This window comes from Hemicordylus capensis, chromosome 4 (genome assembly GCF_027244095.1).
Source record: "Hemicordylus capensis ecotype Gifberg chromosome 4, rHemCap1.1.pri, whole genome shotgun sequence".
Lineage (NCBI taxonomy): Eukaryota > Metazoa > Chordata > Lepidosauria > Squamata > Cordylidae > Hemicordylus > Hemicordylus capensis.
The window spans coordinates 202,116,298-202,134,170 of record NC_069660.1 but is presented as its reverse complement, the minus strand read 5'-3'; positions in this window follow the sequence as shown (position 1 = coordinate 202,134,170).

The following is a 17,873-nucleotide window of genomic DNA, read 5'->3' as shown; positions in this document are numbered from 1 at the left end:
AGTTACAGACCATTAAAATCTCCAGGATTGTTCTGGAGAAGGATGCTGCTTTCTTTCCAGACTCCAGGAGCGCTGGCAACCTAACTGTGTAAATCCAAGAAAGCTGAAGCTACTGTGTTTAGTCTTGAAGGCACCACAAGATTCTCTTTGCCTCCTTGCTACAACATACTTAACGCTGCCCTTCTCAAAATTTGGGAATAGGTAATTAGGGCTGAACTTCTAATTATAAATTGGAAATAAATTCCATTGAGTTTAGCAGGGCTTGAGTTGAGCAAGGCATGTATATTTATTAATAGATCTCTATACCGCCTTCCTACTTTTAAGTGTCATTCAAGGCAGGGTATAGCCAGAAGTTAGGACTAGGCTGCAAACCTACTTGCAAAGAAAGGGAAATCCGTTGGACTGATATCTGATTTAAAAGAGCTCTGTTTATTTGATTGATAGATATACTGCCCTTCCAAAAATGGCTTTAACATCTTTATATACCACCCACTACCAAAGTCTCTAGGTGGTTTACAATAACAAACAAAACCAAAAGATTAACACATTTTAAAACACATTATATACAATTTAAAGTTAGAGCAATTAATAAAATGCAACTAAAGCTTGAATTGTAGGATGGAAAACCTCTTGCATCTTTAAGCAGGTACTGCCTTTTTCCTTGCCAGAGAGAATTGTTATTTAAACATGCCATTTGCCTTGCAGAGTGAGTGTGTGGGGTGGCGGGGAGGAAGGAAAGGTTACTGCTTTGTTTTTTTTTAAATAAAGGGAGCTTTGCAAACATGTATCAAGTCTGCCACTCCAGGATATTGTATTTAGATCATGGACCAGGAGCACTTTGTGTACTTCAGATGAGCAATATAATAAATGCTAGTATCCATAGCTAGTAATTGAGTAGAGGCCTGGGGTTAGGTCATCATAATTAGTGAGTACAAAACCACAACACACTTACTTGTCTTTATTGCCTCCCTGGCTGTGCACTGTTAATGCCCTCCCCCTTCCTTTGATTGTATTATATCTCTATGTAAATCACTTTGGGAACTTTTGTTGAAAAGCAGTACATAAATAGTAGTAGTACTAGTAGTTGCCCATCCAAATGCAAACCAAGGTGGGCCCTGCTTAACAAAGGGTCACTACCACAAGTAGTGCTCACTACCACTACCATGCTCCCTACCACAAGACCAGCTCTCCTCTCTCTTGTGAGGAAAAACCTAAGTGTAATGTAGGATGTATCATCATTCATTGCATCATAATTCTGATGTTTGAGATACAAGCCAACTTCACAGGGTTGTTGTGAGGAAAAACCTAAGTATGTAGTGCACCACTCTGGGCTACTTGGAGGGAGAGTGGGATGTTCTGAAACATGTGTGTCAGTCAGATGTATGTTGGGGGGCGGCGGGGGTGGGCGCAATTTCAGTGCTTGCCCCGGGCACCGTTTTCCCTAGTTACGCCTCTGACTGACCACCACCTCAATGTACCTCGGTCTCTCTGCCTGAGCTGGTGAAGGTGGTCTCGGATGTAGTGTTGGGTTCCCCTAGGCTATTGTCTTGGAGGACTTCAATGTCCATGCCGAGGCCCCCCTAGTAGGAGTGGCTCAGAACTTCATGACTACCATGATAATCTTGGGCCTATCTAAACTAATATTATCTAATAACAATCTCTTACAACTTTTAAAAGGGCAGTCAAGATGCATTTGTTCACTCAGGCTTTTAATTAGATACTGTTTTAATTGTGTTTTAATAGTTTTAACTATTTAATTTTAATTGTTGAAATGTTTTAATCTTTTATTGGCTGTTTTTATTGTTTTGGGAGAACTTGCATTTTGGGAGGTATAGAAATGTATTAAATAAAACAACAACAACAACAATAATATGGGGTCCTACTCACATGGCAGCACATTCACTGGACCTGGTTTTTGCCAACAAGGAATTGAATGATTTGCAGGTGGAGGAATTTGATATAACTCCTTTGTGATGGACAGATCATCTGGTGGGGTTTAGTTTGACTGCTTTGAACAACCTCTGTAGAGTTGATGGACCAATTAGAATGGTCTGCCCCTGAAGGCTTATGACTGCTCTGCTCGGTTTCCAGGCAGCCCTTGGGGAGTTTCCAGTGTCCAGAACTGGTGACTCTGTTGAGGCCCTGGTGAATCTCTGGAGTGTGGAGACAGTCCGGGCTATTGACATTGTCACTTCTAAATGCCCCCTCCGGCTTGGTGGAGCCCGTTCAGCTCCTTGGAGCTTAGGACAATGAAACAACTCAGACAATAGGTAGAGCAACACTGGAGGAAGACTTGTAATGAATCTGATCAAACGTGGGCTAGAGCCCATTTTAGGAACTACTCTGTGGCAGTGAGGGTGGTGAAGAAACATTTTTTCTCTACCTCAATTGCATCTGCCCAATGTAGTCCAGATGGCTTCCAGTGGCATCTGGTGGGCCACTGTGCAAAACAGGATGCTGGACTAGATGGGCCTTGGGCCTGATCCAGCAGGGCGGTTCTTATGTTCTTAGGCCAGCAGAGCAGTTTCATGTGGCAAAATCACTGCTTCACACAGGTCCCTGTGTGATGGGGCAAGAACCACTAGCAGCCCGCTGTGACCAGTTTGCATGTCACTTTGCAGAAAAATTTGCTTGCATCTGTGCCAATTTGGACTCCAGGATTTTGACAGTTCGACTCCTTGACCTCTGGGGTCTCACACAGCTCAGTTATGTCTCCCATGCGGTTTAACATCTACATGAAGCCACTGGGAGAGGTCATCAGGAGGTTTGGACTGGAGTGTCATCAATATGCAGATGACACTCAGCTCTACCTTTCCCTGACATCAGATCCTAGGAAAGCAGTGGATGTACTGAACTGGGGGCTGGAGTGGGCTAGCAAATGGAGGTTCAATCCAGACAAGATGGAGGTCCTGTTGGGGTGGCGTACTGCTGATGTTAGGATCATGTACATCATGTTAGGATGTAACCCATGCTTGTTTGTTTTTACTGCCATCAGTGTAATATAAACATGAAACAGTACAGTAATAGAATGCAACTAATATTTAGCCATCATACAAGACAACTTACTACTTCCCTTTCGGGATAACTCAGATCCATATTTTTCAGATGTAGTTACATTCTTCTTCTAATAATGTAATGCCTTTAATAAGATTGGCTTCAATCCTGCACCATTGACATGAATGGGAGTTTTGCAATTTGCTATTGCTGCTGCTACTACTACTTATACCACTCTTTGATCAATGTTCTCAAAGTGGTTTACATAGAAAAATAAATAATACTTAAATAAGATGGTTCCCTGTCCCCAAAGGGCTCACAATTGAAAAAGAAACATATTATAACAGATACCAGCAACAGCCACTGGAGGGATACTGTGCTGGGGTTGGATAGGGCCAGTTGCTCTCCCCCTGCTAAATATAAGACACTTTAAAAGGTGTTTCTTTGCTCAGTTAGCAGGGGTCACTTGCTCCCATCTGTTTTATGAAAGGAAGTGAAGGAAGAATAGGAAGTTAAAAAATAAAGTATGTTCACATCCTTGCTATACATTACCTTCAGTGCTGTACAAACACTCTGTTCTTATCTTGAAATGTATTTCCCCTCTAAATCTTGTAATACATGCCAGTCAATCATCATTATACTCTAGTCCACTTAATTCTCAAATGTTATGGCCCACATGACTGCTGGCAAAAGTTTTTCCAGCTATGCGCCTTCCATGTGAGAGAATGTAAAAGCCTCTTACCATGTGGATCTGCTCAAATGGATGCAGTACCCAGGGCCAACTCCATGTTTTGAGGGGCCCTCAACAAAGTGACCTCTGGTGGGTCCTGTGGTGTTTTTGGTTAACCCATTCCTTGATCCAGGCCAGCTTTTGAATGGTGCTTTAGTTACTTTTATTCCAGTCCTGGAGTAGAGGGGGTGCTAACAGCCAGCCAGCAGCAAGAGCACTGTAAAGCAATCTGCACTTGCTTCTCTGTAAATACAATCTATCTCATCAAATAATTAATATTCCTGGTTCAACTCCACTGTCTTGTCCTTGCATACCATAACCCTCCCCTCTGGATTCTGCAACACTAGGGCCTACTGTGGGGAGTGGGAGGGGGGATGTTGGGCAGCTGTCATGCTAACAATATTGTTGCTACTGGTCCGGTGAGAATGAAAGTAACCTGCATCTGTCACCACCAGAATAAGGAGAGAGGGCCACTCAACTGGACAATCACAGGTTGCTAGCTGGGTCCAATCTTCCTCAGGGGCAGGTATTGGCACTCAGCCCAGTTATGGTTCTGGGTCCTCAGCAGCTATCCAAGGGTGCCTTCTGCCGATTCCAGCTCTGGCAGCACTCTAAGCCATCGCATTTCCCTGGTAGCCTTTGACACTGTTATGCAGACACATACCACTCTTTGAGCAAAGTTCTCAAAGTGGTTTACACAGGAAAAATAAATAATACATAAATAAGAACCTTAAAGCAGGGAACTCCATTATTTTTAAGTGGGGACTATTTTGGAAAAAACAGTTAATGTGAAATTCATTTCATACCCTGCCGACCTCGGTGCAGTGCTGCTAAGCAAAGCGCAGCACTTCATGTTGGAAGCAGTCACCTCTGCATGGTGCCAGGGGAGCTTTGTGGTGTATTTGGCTTCAGCTGAAGTTTTGCACAGGTCTAATAAACAATTAGTCAAGGTTGATGGCAGCTGCCATGGGCCTTGCAATGAAAACAGTTTTAGACATGAGTTGATTCCTTGTGGAGTGTCAGGACAGGGAAATAACTTTTCATTGGTGCTTACATGAGGGCAGTGACATTTGAACTGAGTTTTGCTATGTTTTGCAAGGAGCATTGGCATGGTGCACTCTGTGGGCTCTTGCACTTTCATTGTGGGTCTGGATGATGTAAAATCATGTGACAGGGACAGGAGCTACCTTGGGAAAGGCAAGGAGGCAAGGACTGGATTAGAATTCCAAGTGGTCATTAGCTAGATGCCTGATATTCTGTCTTGGATAAAGTTTGTAAACACAGGTTTCTGCTCTGTGCAACTGTTAAAAGTTTGGAGCATATTCACATTTCAAAAAGAGGGGAAAAATCCCCTCCCATTTGAAAATCTAGCCATTTCACAGGGGAGACAAAAAGTATCTAACACACACCCAACATGAGTGAAGAACAGAAGCATTAATTTCCCCCATGATGATTACTGTTGGGGAATGAGCGTGGGCAAGGGGGAAAAACACACTTAATGTCCTCAAGACTGGGATCATTTCTTCTATAGTCCACTCCTCCTATCCATCTAATGTTCACCAGTCTGGTAGAAAGAGGCAAAAGCTGTCATTATAAATAGTGGAGGCAATATCTTTAATACATCACAACTATAAGGCTGAAGGCATAATTGGTACTTTTCGTGTTCCTTATACAGTGAATAGTATTTAGCCTTTGACCAATTGTTGTTTTTGAGCATAAAATCACCCACCTGCCTTTACTGTGCCTAGTTAATATAAACTATATCCCTAAAATGCTACCAAAAGCAACTTCTGTTGTACAAATTCTGATGAACTTGTGTGTCAAAGCTATTTTGCAAGGAGGGGAAGCAGCCATACATTTCTGTCATTTCATATGCTAAACAAGGCTTTCATTTTGCACTGCAGTGTACTGGACACTAAGCAGAAATGTAAACAATTCCTCCCATCTTTCCACTTAAATGACCAAGACTCTGTGCTTTGGAACACTGTTTGTTCTGCTGTTAACTGATTCATGAAGATAATTTGATAACCATGTCCCAAAATCAATGCCTTTATTATGTGCCCGAATGAAGACAGGTCTGTGATAAATAACCTCATGGCCGATTTGAAATTAAACTTTGCTTGTTGAGGGAAATTGGATTAATAGAAGAAAACAGGGTCATGAACTGACACAGCTCACATTTTTTCTTGAATACTTTCTACAGTGTCAACAATATTTCCCACCCTCGTCGTCATCATCATCATCATCATCATCATGCATAATGTCTAGCATCATGATTCCATCTCTGATTGGCTGTAACTAGGGATGGGGGAATAGTGCATGAGCAGCAGCTGCCAAGGGAAACATTGTCACAAAACAGGATTTTTAGAAAGTGAATATTAGCATATATTTTAAGGGAGATCTTTCTATCACACTGAAATTTTTGACTTGAAATCCAAGCTAGGAACATATTTGCCACATCATTAAATCCGCCCCCCCCTTTAGCTAAGCAGTGTGTTCTTGTGCAAGGCTGTGCAGAGATGATTACCCCCAAAGCCAAATCCTATGAACCACTACTCCAAAATAATATGAAATCAGGATTGGTCATAGAGATGCTTCATACAGATGAAACTCTATAAAGAAGACTGCACAATAATGGTCACTGTTGTTGGGTGTAGCTAGCTCGTGGGAATGACAATGACCCTCCATCTTTCCTATCCCTTAATTGTATCACTATCCCCACCACCCTTCAGGTTCACTCAGCTGCTCTATTGTTTTCTGGGGGAGAAGAAAGAATAGCCTTGATGGTTGTCTAGCAACCTCTCCAGTTCCCATCCACTTCCAAACAGCGATACATGCTGAGAAGTTACTGGACAACTCCCCCCTTGTTTGGACCCAGGTCTGGCAACAGTGACATCAGCTAGCTATCTTCCCCCACACCCGACTGCCATTTTCTAAAAGCCAATTTTCCATAGGGTTAGAGAAGAACATTTGGATAATTGTCATGGGCCTGGAGAAACTAGGACTCTACCCAGCACAGGGCAGTATAACCTGTGATTACTCAGGCAAGTGCCAGGTATGATGGCCAACCAGGAGCTTAATAAAACTTCTGTTTTGCTGCCTGTTTAGGACTGCAAAACTAGGTATTTCTTTTCCAAGTGTCTGTGTTTGGCTCCTTTTCTGGAGATGCCAATGAAGCTCATGGTTTCTGAGCAGTCTTGGAAACAAGCTTCATGGGCTCAGTAATGGTCACCTCAAAGGACAGAAGTCCTCAATTCTTCTCCAGTTCAAATTACAATCTGAGCTGAAGAAGAATGGCTTACCCCTGCTTCTGGTTTGGGGCTGGTTCTGTACCATCCCCCAAACCAGTCCCACTTCAGTGAAAAACAACACTGCTTACTGACTGGAATAGCAGAGGTAGCATTGCTTTGGTGGACATGAAGAAAGGCAAGAAGGAGAGGCAAGGTACTATGTAGCAGTATGCCATGCCCCAGTGGTCCTTAGGAAGTGCAGTGCTTCCAATGGCTTCTGCGGTATATAACAGCCAATGCTAGTTCTATACTTCCCAAGAACCACTGATGCCTTGTGTCCTGGCATGCTGTTCCACAGAATGCCAGGTACCAGAAAGGAGGCAGAGGAAAGAAAATATCTCTGTCCTTCCCTCTCTATGGCTGCTGGAACACTGATGCTGTCACCCCAGCAGGTAAGTGGGTCTTTTGAGGGGAAGGGGCAGGACAAGGTGGGTGTCAGGAATCTGGGAGTGAAGTAGCTGGGAGAAGTGTTTGGGAGTGGGCAACATCTTTCCAAAGTTAGATTGGCTCAGAAAAAAGCTGAGCTATTTCTGACATTTTTGGAAATAGCTTGGCTTATTTTTTGAGCCAATCCACCACAAGCACCAGAGGAACATGCCCATCTCTAATATTTCCTGTACTATACTGTTAAGCAGCGGTGATTTTCTTCTTAAAGACTAAAAAACTGTAACATCTTATAGAAGTTTCCTATTCACTTCACTAGCCCATTTAATTATGCATGAATTTATTATTTGTGGAAAACATCAGTATAATACCACAGTGTCTCTTTTATCAGAGGACTCTTCAATAAAATGTTCATAGTTTCTTCCTTTGGGATAAAAACAAGGGTGGGGGAAGAGGAAAAAAACCCATTTATAAATAGGTCTTTTCTCCCCTTAGCAAACATAAAGCATCTCATCATTTTCAATTAAAGAACTCGGGGAAGTCTTTGAAAAGAGGACTTGTTTGCTTAAAATATGTGAAGGTCATATTCACCCGGTAATAGTGAATGAGGAGGAGTCATTTATTATTTTTAAGCAGCTTGTCATTTAGCTATTATGAAGATGAATAACATTTGTTATTGCCTAATAATCCTCCCGTTGATTATGCAGGAAAAGACACTTGCAGACACTCTTATGCACCTCCTTTGCTTTTGAGATTATTAATGGATTTTGATTAAATTTTGTAAACACTAAATTATGAGTCTTGTTCTCTGGATGAAGTGACTGGCAAGCATGATGTTAAAATAGCTCTGCTCGCCTTTTGTTTCTCTCCAACATGCTACTTCTCTAGTGCTTTCACAGCACAGCAAAAACAAAGTTCATTTTTTAATATCAAACAGATTGTCAACGGATCATATGCTGCTCTATTAAGGCTAGTGTTTGGACACCTGCCTTCCTAAAGAGAGTTAATAAAGCTATAAGTTACCTGCGCAGCTTCATTTGGACTGGAGCCTAATTACCTGGATTTTCTCCACATTTTTTGGAAAGTACGAGTTTTGTTTCCAAAGCAGATGGAGGCGCTCAGGAATGACTTCATTTGTATTAATTTGTTAGACTGTCTTTTGCTATTCATTTCATTGCCTTCATAGTCCATCTTGTTGCGGGGGGGGGGGGGAAGGGGATACAAAAGTACCCACCCATTTCCACAGAAACTCTCGACTATGTAAACTTGATAATGAGGAAGCAAAAAGTCTATTAAGTAACATCCACTTAAATGGTCTAAGAGAAGCAATGTTGCTATTAACAATTCACAAGGTTTGCGATAAGAAATCTGGAGTTCATAGTAAAGGTAAAGTGTGCTGTCAAGTCAATTTCGACTCCTGGAGCCCATAGAGCCCTGTGGTTTTCTTTTGGTAGAATAGGAGGGGTTTACCGTTGCTAGTACTGAGCCAAAAATAGTACAATGATGATACAAAATGCTCTGTGATGCAAACCACAGAATAGTCTTAGGTGGTCCCAACAAAATTTTTGGTAGCGCATTTGGGTACAATGTTTGGGAAGAAACAGAGGAAGTAGGGGGCTCTCATACCAGGCAGGTATATAGTTGCTGACTGGCTAGCAGCCCCCTCTATGGTTTGCTGAGGTCAGCTGGGATTGCTGGCCAATTAGCGCCATGTGTAGTGTTGACTGAGCCACCCCCTGCTGCCACCACCACCACCTCCCAGTGATTGCCAGTGATCTCAATGACTGCCAGATTGCCAAGGAGTTCCTCCCTCTTTGATTATCCCTCAGTGGCAACAGGCAGCAGGTCAGTCTTAGCAATGAATGGCTTCCCAGGCCATTCACAATTACTCTATATTACAGTCATATGCCAGGGCCAAAATAGCCTCAAAATATACACAAGAGTGCCCTTAACTTCTCAGCCTTACTAATTAAAATGGTCCCTCATTGTTTAAAATTGGCTTCCACAAATTCATTTATTATAGTTTATTAATTTATATGTTAAAGCTGACCACACACACCCCACCCTTCCAGAGGCAGAGCCACCAATGAGAGGACTTGTTCAAAGAATCTGGGCCACTTCCCCTCAGGGGCCACGCTTTGCGGCCCCAACATGTTCCCCGCATCTGACATCAGACATAGGGTGCATGATTTAGCTCCCAAATGGTGTTGTGCAGCCCCATTTGAGAGTTAAATCGACCAGCGTTGTATTCACAGCACAGCTGGAGTCTCACTGGCTGCACTGCAAATGCAGCACTGGCTGATTTAACTCTCAAATGGGGCCACAGGGCCCTGTTTGGGAGCGAAACCACCCCCGCATATGACTTCAGATGTGGGGCATGGCTAAATGCTCCCTGCATCTGACATCAGACACAGGGGGTGGGGCTAGGGGGCTGCGGCGGTGGCAGAACCCGGGCCACCACTGGCCTCCCTCCGCTCCTGCACCCCTCTAAATATAAAACTGTTTCTGCAGCAGAAAGATTAAGCGATATCAGAATTTGTACCAGTATCAAAAGAACAAAACAATATTCTCTTAATCTCTCAATCTCATGAAAAGATATCGGCACTCTTGTCTTGATCAGGAGGAATCCATGTATGCTCTAGTACATGAAGCTTCTGCACCAGCAAGCACTGTGCATGCACGTGCGTGCGCGCACACACATGTGTTGAATTGCTTCTTCCTCTGAAGCATCTGAGTAAGCATCCTGAGAAAGCCATTGTACAGAGGAATGATAGGCTGACTAGCCATGCGCAAAATGTTTTGAGCTCAAAACAGAAGACCCTTAAAATAAAGGGCCTGTTTCAATCAAAACATTTTGAGCACCATTTTGGAGGCCTGTTTTCCCCTTGCTGGTTGTTTTTCTGGCACTGGCTTTCAGTTGCCTTGTGATCTCCAGGCTTCTTGGTTCCTCCAAATCAAGGGTTGGAGGAGGGAGTTTCAAAATGTAATTAAGGGGACTCTGGGAGGCAGAGAGACCTTAGTGTGTCTGTCTCTTGAAGAGGATAAATCAGGGGATTTGATCATTGGAACAGAGACTGCAGCAGCACAGCAGGTGGCTTGGTGGCCTGCCAGTGAGTGGAGAGAGAGACAGAGAGTGCCTGCTGGCTTATCTCTCTCTTTTTTTCATTTTTTTTAAATTTGCAGTGCCAACAACCACTTGTTTCTTTCTTTAAAAAAAAAAAAAAAGTTGTACCAGCAGCCCCAGTGGTTTTAACAGGGTGCTGCTTTGAATTTTCTTCTGTCGATTTTCTTCTTCTTGCTTGTAGCCAGCCCCCAGTGTCTTTAATGTCTGGGGTGCTATGCTGCTCTTTTCCCTTTTCGTTTGCAGCCCCAAGCTGCACCTTTTGAGCAGCTGTGTGCCTATATTTTGTGTTTTTGTAGGCTGGTGTGTTCTGGTGCCCAGCCTGCCAGACTCTCTCTGTTCGTTCTCCCCTGCCTCTCTCCCCACCCCTGTTTGTTTGCCTGCCTGCCTGCTGGTGCCCACCTGCTCTCCCTCCAGCTTTTGAGTCCCAGTGTCTTCTTGGCCAGAGCTCCTCCAAGAGCAGCACCTGGCCAGACTCTAGCAGAAGATATCGGAAGGAAAGCCCCTCCCCTGCAGGTTGGAGTTATTTCAATATGGCCTAGTTTGGGAAAGGGATTTGGATACTAGGCAATAGGATTGCAGGACAGGTGGGGTGGTTTAGGAGAGGCCAGGCCACAATGCTCCCCTTCAACTTACCCCATAGGATCCTATGGAGTATGGGGGGAAAGGTTAAAAATTGCTGACACCCATTTATATTGTGGGTTTAGTGGTAGGTAGCACGCATCATGCCCTACCACTCAACCCATTTTGGTGTCCCTAGGAGCTACCTATGGGGAACAATGGGGTGTTCCCCATTGTTCCCTATGGACAGAGCACCTGAAACACTAAAAAACCTTTTGAATCCGTGTCGTCAAAACAGCCACCTCGGCCACTGTTTTGACAAAATGTTTCAACAATTTTGCATTTCCTTTGGAGCTCAAAATGAAATGCAAAGTCTGTTCCGTGCACATGCCTACTAAGAATTTCTTCTGCAAGCAAGGGAATTTCATTCATGCAGGGGGTGGGGAGCTGATTTTCATTGATTTTCCCTTTCCCTCTGCAGCTCCCTGCACACCTGAAAATCTGTTCCTGATGTTGCCCCCAAGCTGTTCATTCATTTATTCATTCATTCAATTTTTATACCGCCCTTCCCAAATGGAAGTAGTTCTTAAGACCCAACCCATTGGGTACATTTCAGAGCTCTTATTTGCCACTATTTGTTTCTACACCTTTCATCTTTGGAGGACCATGCAAATTGGATAGAAACGTAGGTACACAATCGGCTTAGTGTTGTGGTTCTCAAACTTAGATAGCTGAGATTTTAGCCCTACTCATATGTTATGTCAATGCAGGTACAATCTGTGGACAGTATACTCATGTACAGATTTGTGGGCTTCTACAGTTATTCAGACATTAATGTCAATACATGTACATCAATACACTTATTGCCTGTACCCTGCATTTGAGGAGGCTGGTACTGAGGTTTAAGATTTTGGTGCTACAGTTGTGTTTCATGAAATAAAATTGGTGGCATACTTCACATGGACAGCCCCAAAAGATTTACTTCAGAGACTGTAAGGGGTGGGGGGGAACACGTTACCTTCATGGACCTTAGTGGACCTTGCCTGTGCTGCTGCTTGAGTCACTGCTCTGGGTGTGCCTCTGCTAAGTGTAGGTAATGCTGCTACATATCTGTACCAGGAAGGATTCAATACTTTAATTACACTCAATCTATAGACATAGCTGAATCCAATAGGCAGCCACCACTGTGGATGGGACCTTTTGATTTACATTATGTATTGTGGCACACCTACAAAAGGTTTGGAATTATTAACTTCATAGCTGCTCATTTCTGGTTTGTGTGTTTAATTCTGTGAATATAGTTTATCGTCAGTTGCAGAGGACCGTATCTAAAGCTTCCCACTTCTGTCCACCCCCTAGTTTATATTTATTCAAATACCATATTGAATCAATTAGTGTTTTGGGTTTTTTTTGACTTTTTTTAAGGATTCCTCCCCACTCCTTCATTTTTTCAAATGCAGTTACAGGCATCCCTCCAGTGCTCTGGCTATCTTTCATCAACGTTCAATTAAAATTATGTATTCTTAAAGCTTATTTGCTCCTTGGCACATGCTGCCTCCTCAGTACCTCAATGGCAAAATGGAGATTTAAGATACACTAAATGCCAGATTTGGTGCTAAGTATAAATGGGGCTCTTGTGACCTTTCACTGACAAAGGTGAAAGTGAAACCCCAGTGAAATAAGGAGTGACAATAGGGATGTGCATGAAACCGGTTCTCCCGGTTCGGTTCGGGTCCGAACCGGGTCCGGACCGGACCGGGGTGGTTCGGTTTTGGTTTTGCCGGACCACCCCCCCGGTCCGGTTCAGTTTCGAACCGGTTCGGATCCAAACCGAACTGGTTCGGATCACAAAAAGTGGCTGGTTTTGAAGGGGACATTGTGTTCTACCTGCCACCCAAATTTCAAGTCGATTGGACCTTCCTCTGATTTTTTACAAATTTTTTTTAAAAAATTAATTTTTGCCCATAACTCACAATGTGGAGCCCTTAGGGGCAAAAAAGCTGGGGTGGGTGGTAGCCACCCATGGGTGTCCTCCACCCCAAAAATCCCAAGGCAATTGGTGGCTCCTAGTATTATTGGTGAATTTTTGAAGAAAAATTTTTTTCCATTGGCTAGAATGGGGGTTTAGGGCTGCCCCAGACCCACCTCTGTGGGGTGGCAGCACCCCCAAAGTGGGTCCGGGGCCATGGCAAAAATGCCCTCAGTCCCTCCCAGCAATCCCCGTAGAGATAGGAGTGATGGTTCTGTTGTTTTTCTGAGGTGTTCTGAGTGTAGATTCTATGATAGCTAATGAGATTTCCAATGAGACACCATGAATCCACTCTCATTTGCTATCACAGAATCCACACTCACTCAGAACACCTCAGAAAAACAACAGAACCATCACTCCCATCTCTACGGGGATTGCTGGGAGGGACTGAGGGCATTTTTGCCATGGCCCCGGACCCACTTTGGCGGTGCTGCCACCCCACAGAGGTGGGTCTGGGGCAGCCCCAAACCCCCATTCTAGCCAATGGAAAAAAAATTTTCTTCAAAAATTCACCAATAATACTAGGAGCAACCCAACAATTGCCACCCCATCTTTTTGGCGCCTCTCTCTGGGCGCCCTAACACGTAACACCTAGTCAGTCCATCTTAATGCCTACCTACTACCACCACTCCTATCCAAGCAAGTAAGAGGAGGACACTCAGAGAGACAACACCCACTCTCTGATCTAACAAAAAGGCCACTGCTGTGCTGCCTGCCAGCACAGCAGCAGCAGCAGCGGAGAAGCACACTAAGCACAAGAGCAGCACACACAGAGAAGAAGCAGGAGGCGGAGCAGCAGAGCAGCAGACCTGCCGCTCTGCATGATGGGTGATGTGATGCCCAAATAAACCACCGCCTCACTCAGTGCCTGCCACTGAGGCCTGACAGACAGAAGCCAAGCCAGCCAACCTGCTCTGCTCTGCTCTGATGCTCCCCATGGATGATGCACACACACCCTACATCTGCATCCAAATTACCAGACCAGACCAAGTGCGCAGAGTCAGCACAGGCCAGCAGCCACCAGCCCAGCAACAGCAACAGCTACTACTGCTCCCACCACAACCAGTGTTTCCGCTACAATCACATTCCCAGTCCAGTCACGCGCGCCACAGCCTGAGCCTAGCACACAGCCAACAGCTGCTGCCAGCCAGTGCCTGGCAAGCCCAGCCAACATGAGGAGGAGAGAGCTAAGTAGACGGCGCACGCACATCACCAACCCATCACGACGGCGCAACTGCAAGGGGAGAGGGCACAATTACAGGCAGGAGGAGGCGGAGGCGGCGGCGAGGCAATCCTAGCACAGATCTGAAAGTTTAAAATCCACCAGGACATCTTCTAGAATCTAGACTTCTGTTTTTTCTACCACCAGCTGTAGTGTCTAGTTAGTCAGTGTGCTGTGCAGCTGAGCTGAGCTGAGCTGCGCTGCGCTGCGTGTGAGGAAGGATGATTGTGGCTAGTTCTTTAGTTTCAGCAGACTGAGCATTGAGCATGGGCAGTGGCCTTGGGAAGCAACACAATTACACGACACTCACCTGCTGCTGCTGGTTCTAGAAGTTGCCTCTTCTCGTCTTTTCACCTCTTCTTTCTGTGTGTGTGTGTGTGCAGTGAGTGCATGCCTTTTGCCTTGCTGGAAAGAAATGCTTCTCTGGTCCACCACCACATATTTGCTCAACGACACAGAGAGGCCCAAGGCAGGTGGTGGCACCAGTGTGAGTGCATGTGTGCTGGTGGTGTTTGCCACCACAGGTGTTTTGTGTGTGTGTACTGTGTATGTGTGCGCTGCTAGCTAGGAGGGGGGAGGCAGGGAGGGAGGCAGGGGGGAGGAAAGGGGAGGGGGAGAGGGATGTAGAGGGGATTGAAGGGGGGGAGGGTCCGGCTCAGAGTTGCTCAGCCACATATTTGTGCACACACGTGCTCACGTGTGTGCTTCGGTGGGAGAGACCAGACTCTCATCATCTGCCAGACCGGGGTTGGGGGCAGGTGAGGCGGTGGTGGGCTGGAAGGGAGGGAGGATGGAGGGTGGTGAAGAGGAAGGGGGGAGGATGAGAGGGGAGGGATGGAGGGAGGCATGGGGGGGAGGGAGTTGGAGGGGGGAGGAAAAAACATGTAGACAGACACACACCACACTACACACAGAAAGCATCCACACACAGAGACAGTGCTAGGCATCCATTCACACAGACAGACAGACACACAACAGGAAGAGACAGACTGAGCCTGCACCACACACACACACACACACACACACACACACAGACCCAATTCCCCCCCTGCACAGTTATCAATCAATATGTTGTGTTGGCAGCCAGTTCATTGCTATTCTGATGGTTTTGGGTTTTTTGCCATCAGCCAACATCAACAGTGACCACAATCAAGATGAACATAAGACGATAATAATTTATTCGTTTCATTAGAAAAAATCATCCAATCATTTTCTCCATGTAAACCAAGCCCCCCACACATGATTTCTGGCAACATTTTCAATAAAATCAATTCATTTGGCATTCATCATTTTGTTCTCCCTTTGTCACCTTTTTTTCTTTCTTTTGCATAATTTTGAGGCTTGATTTTAACATGGGGTTTTTAAAGAAAAATTTATTTACATGTTTATTTACATACAGTATTTACATATCTACACTGCATTTTAGAACGTATACCCGCCGCTGCCGCTAAGTCTAGTACTCTGTGGGCTGTGCTACTTTGGGGGTGTGTGCCGTGCCCACGACAGGTCCCCAAATGCTGACAGGTGGATAGATAAAGGGCCTGTGCTGGTCAGCATTGGGTTTCTTTTTAGGTGGGCGTGGGCATTGTAAACATCTGGCCAGTCACAGCACTACAACTACTACTACAACTGCATCTCTGTGTGGGCACACTACACGCTGCGACTGGCTGGCACGGCTCAGCATCTGTCACGTCAGCTCAGCTAGAGGTGGAAGGGGGGAGGGTAGGGATAAGCACAGAGGTCGAGCCAGGCAGGTGACCAACCATGGGGCAACCCACGGTAATCACTCACCCGGCTCAAACTCCAGCTTGGGGTAGCCCAACAGGGGGAGGTTCATCTTAAGGAAGACCAGCTGCTCCACCAGACCAGGGTCCAAGCGGGAGCGAGAGGGTGTCACCACGTCCCCGGCACGTGAAAACACCCGCTCGCTCTGGACACTGGTTGGGGGGCAGGAGAGGAGGCGCACAGCCACCACCGCCAGGTCCGGCCAGACTTGGCGGCGGCTCGCCCAGAACTGTGCGCAGTCCACGCCATCTCCCTCCACAGGCTCCTCCAAGTACTGCGCAACGCATTGCTCAGCACTGGAGGGGGGCCTGGCAGGTCGAGCCTCCCGCATACCAGGCATGGCGCCATAGCAGAACCGCTGAAACCACTGGGCGGATCTCGAGTCTGTAGCAAGTGGCTGCTGCGATGGCGCCACCTGGGATGCCGCGCTGCTGGACTGGGAAGAGGGAGGGGAAGGGGAAGCTGACGCCGGCTGGCCGCCCATGCTGCTGCTGGGTGCGGGTTGGGCCGCGAGGGCTGCCCCCGCACCACTACCAACACCCTGGTCTCTGCGGGCCCTAGCAGCCTCCTCCTCCCTAACCTTCTCGACCAGGATGCCCCTCCACCTGGGCAATTCGTCGGCACTCACGGCATTGCCCTTGAGGGCTGGGTGACAGAGACAAGCGAGGACATACTCCTCCCTGTCTCCCAGCCCATCAACGAGCCGCTTGTCAACCCCAGACCTCAGCCTCCCAGCCAGAGCACGACCCTCTGGCGTGGTCAGAGAGATATGGAGTCCACCCATCAGCTTCTCGAGACCAACAGCTGTGGGCAGCGCCTGGCTCAAGGGAGTGGTGTCGCCACACAAGCCCTTCGTGGCAAGCTGGAAGGGCTCGAGTGCCGACACCGCCTCGGACATCTGCTTCCACTCTGCGTTCGAGAAGTCGCAGACATCCAAGGACTCGTCCCTCGCCAGGGCGACAAGGGCTCTCTCCTGCTCCAACAGGCGCTGGAACAGGAGGAAGGTGGAGTTCCACCGCGTCTCCACATCCGTAGGGATGAGATGGCGAGGAAGGCCAAGGTCATCCTGCTTCTGGCGAAGCAGTCTCCTGGACTTCTCGCTGCGGTGGAAGTGGGCGGCCAGCTTGCGAGACTTATCCACAAGCGTGGCCGTGGCAGCAACAGCAGCTGGGATGGGGCGGGCCCCCTTCTCCTGGGACGCCTTCAGCTCCTTAAGGCCAAGGGCGTCCCTGACGGTCAGATGGAGCGTGTGTGCCATACACCGTATGTTCACACAGTCCATGACTGTCTCGACAGCGGCGGTAACGTTGGCTCCATTGTCGGTGACAATGAAGCCGCGGGAGAGGTGTGGACACCCGCCAATCCACTCCTCTATCTGGCGGTCGAGTACGGCCACCACCTCCTCCGCGGTGTGCCTCGTGTCCATCGTCTCCACGTGCAGGACGGCCCACCTGTGCCATAGTGCAGCGGGAGCCGCGCCGGACCCGGAAGCATCGCCCGTGGAGGTCCCCTCACTCTCCGGTCCCCACCAGTGGGCAGTGAGGGCCAGGAAAGAAGCGTGCATCCCACTGACACTGGTCCAGAGGTCAGTCGTGAAATGCACGCTTGTCCCGGCCGGAGCTGCACGCAGCTCAGCCGACACGAGCTCCCTGCACCGGCGGTACAGGGAGGGGACCACGTTCCGGCTGAACGTGGTCCTTGAGGGGATGACGTATTCGGGAGCCAGGTATTGGAGAATCCGGCGGAAGCCGTTGTTC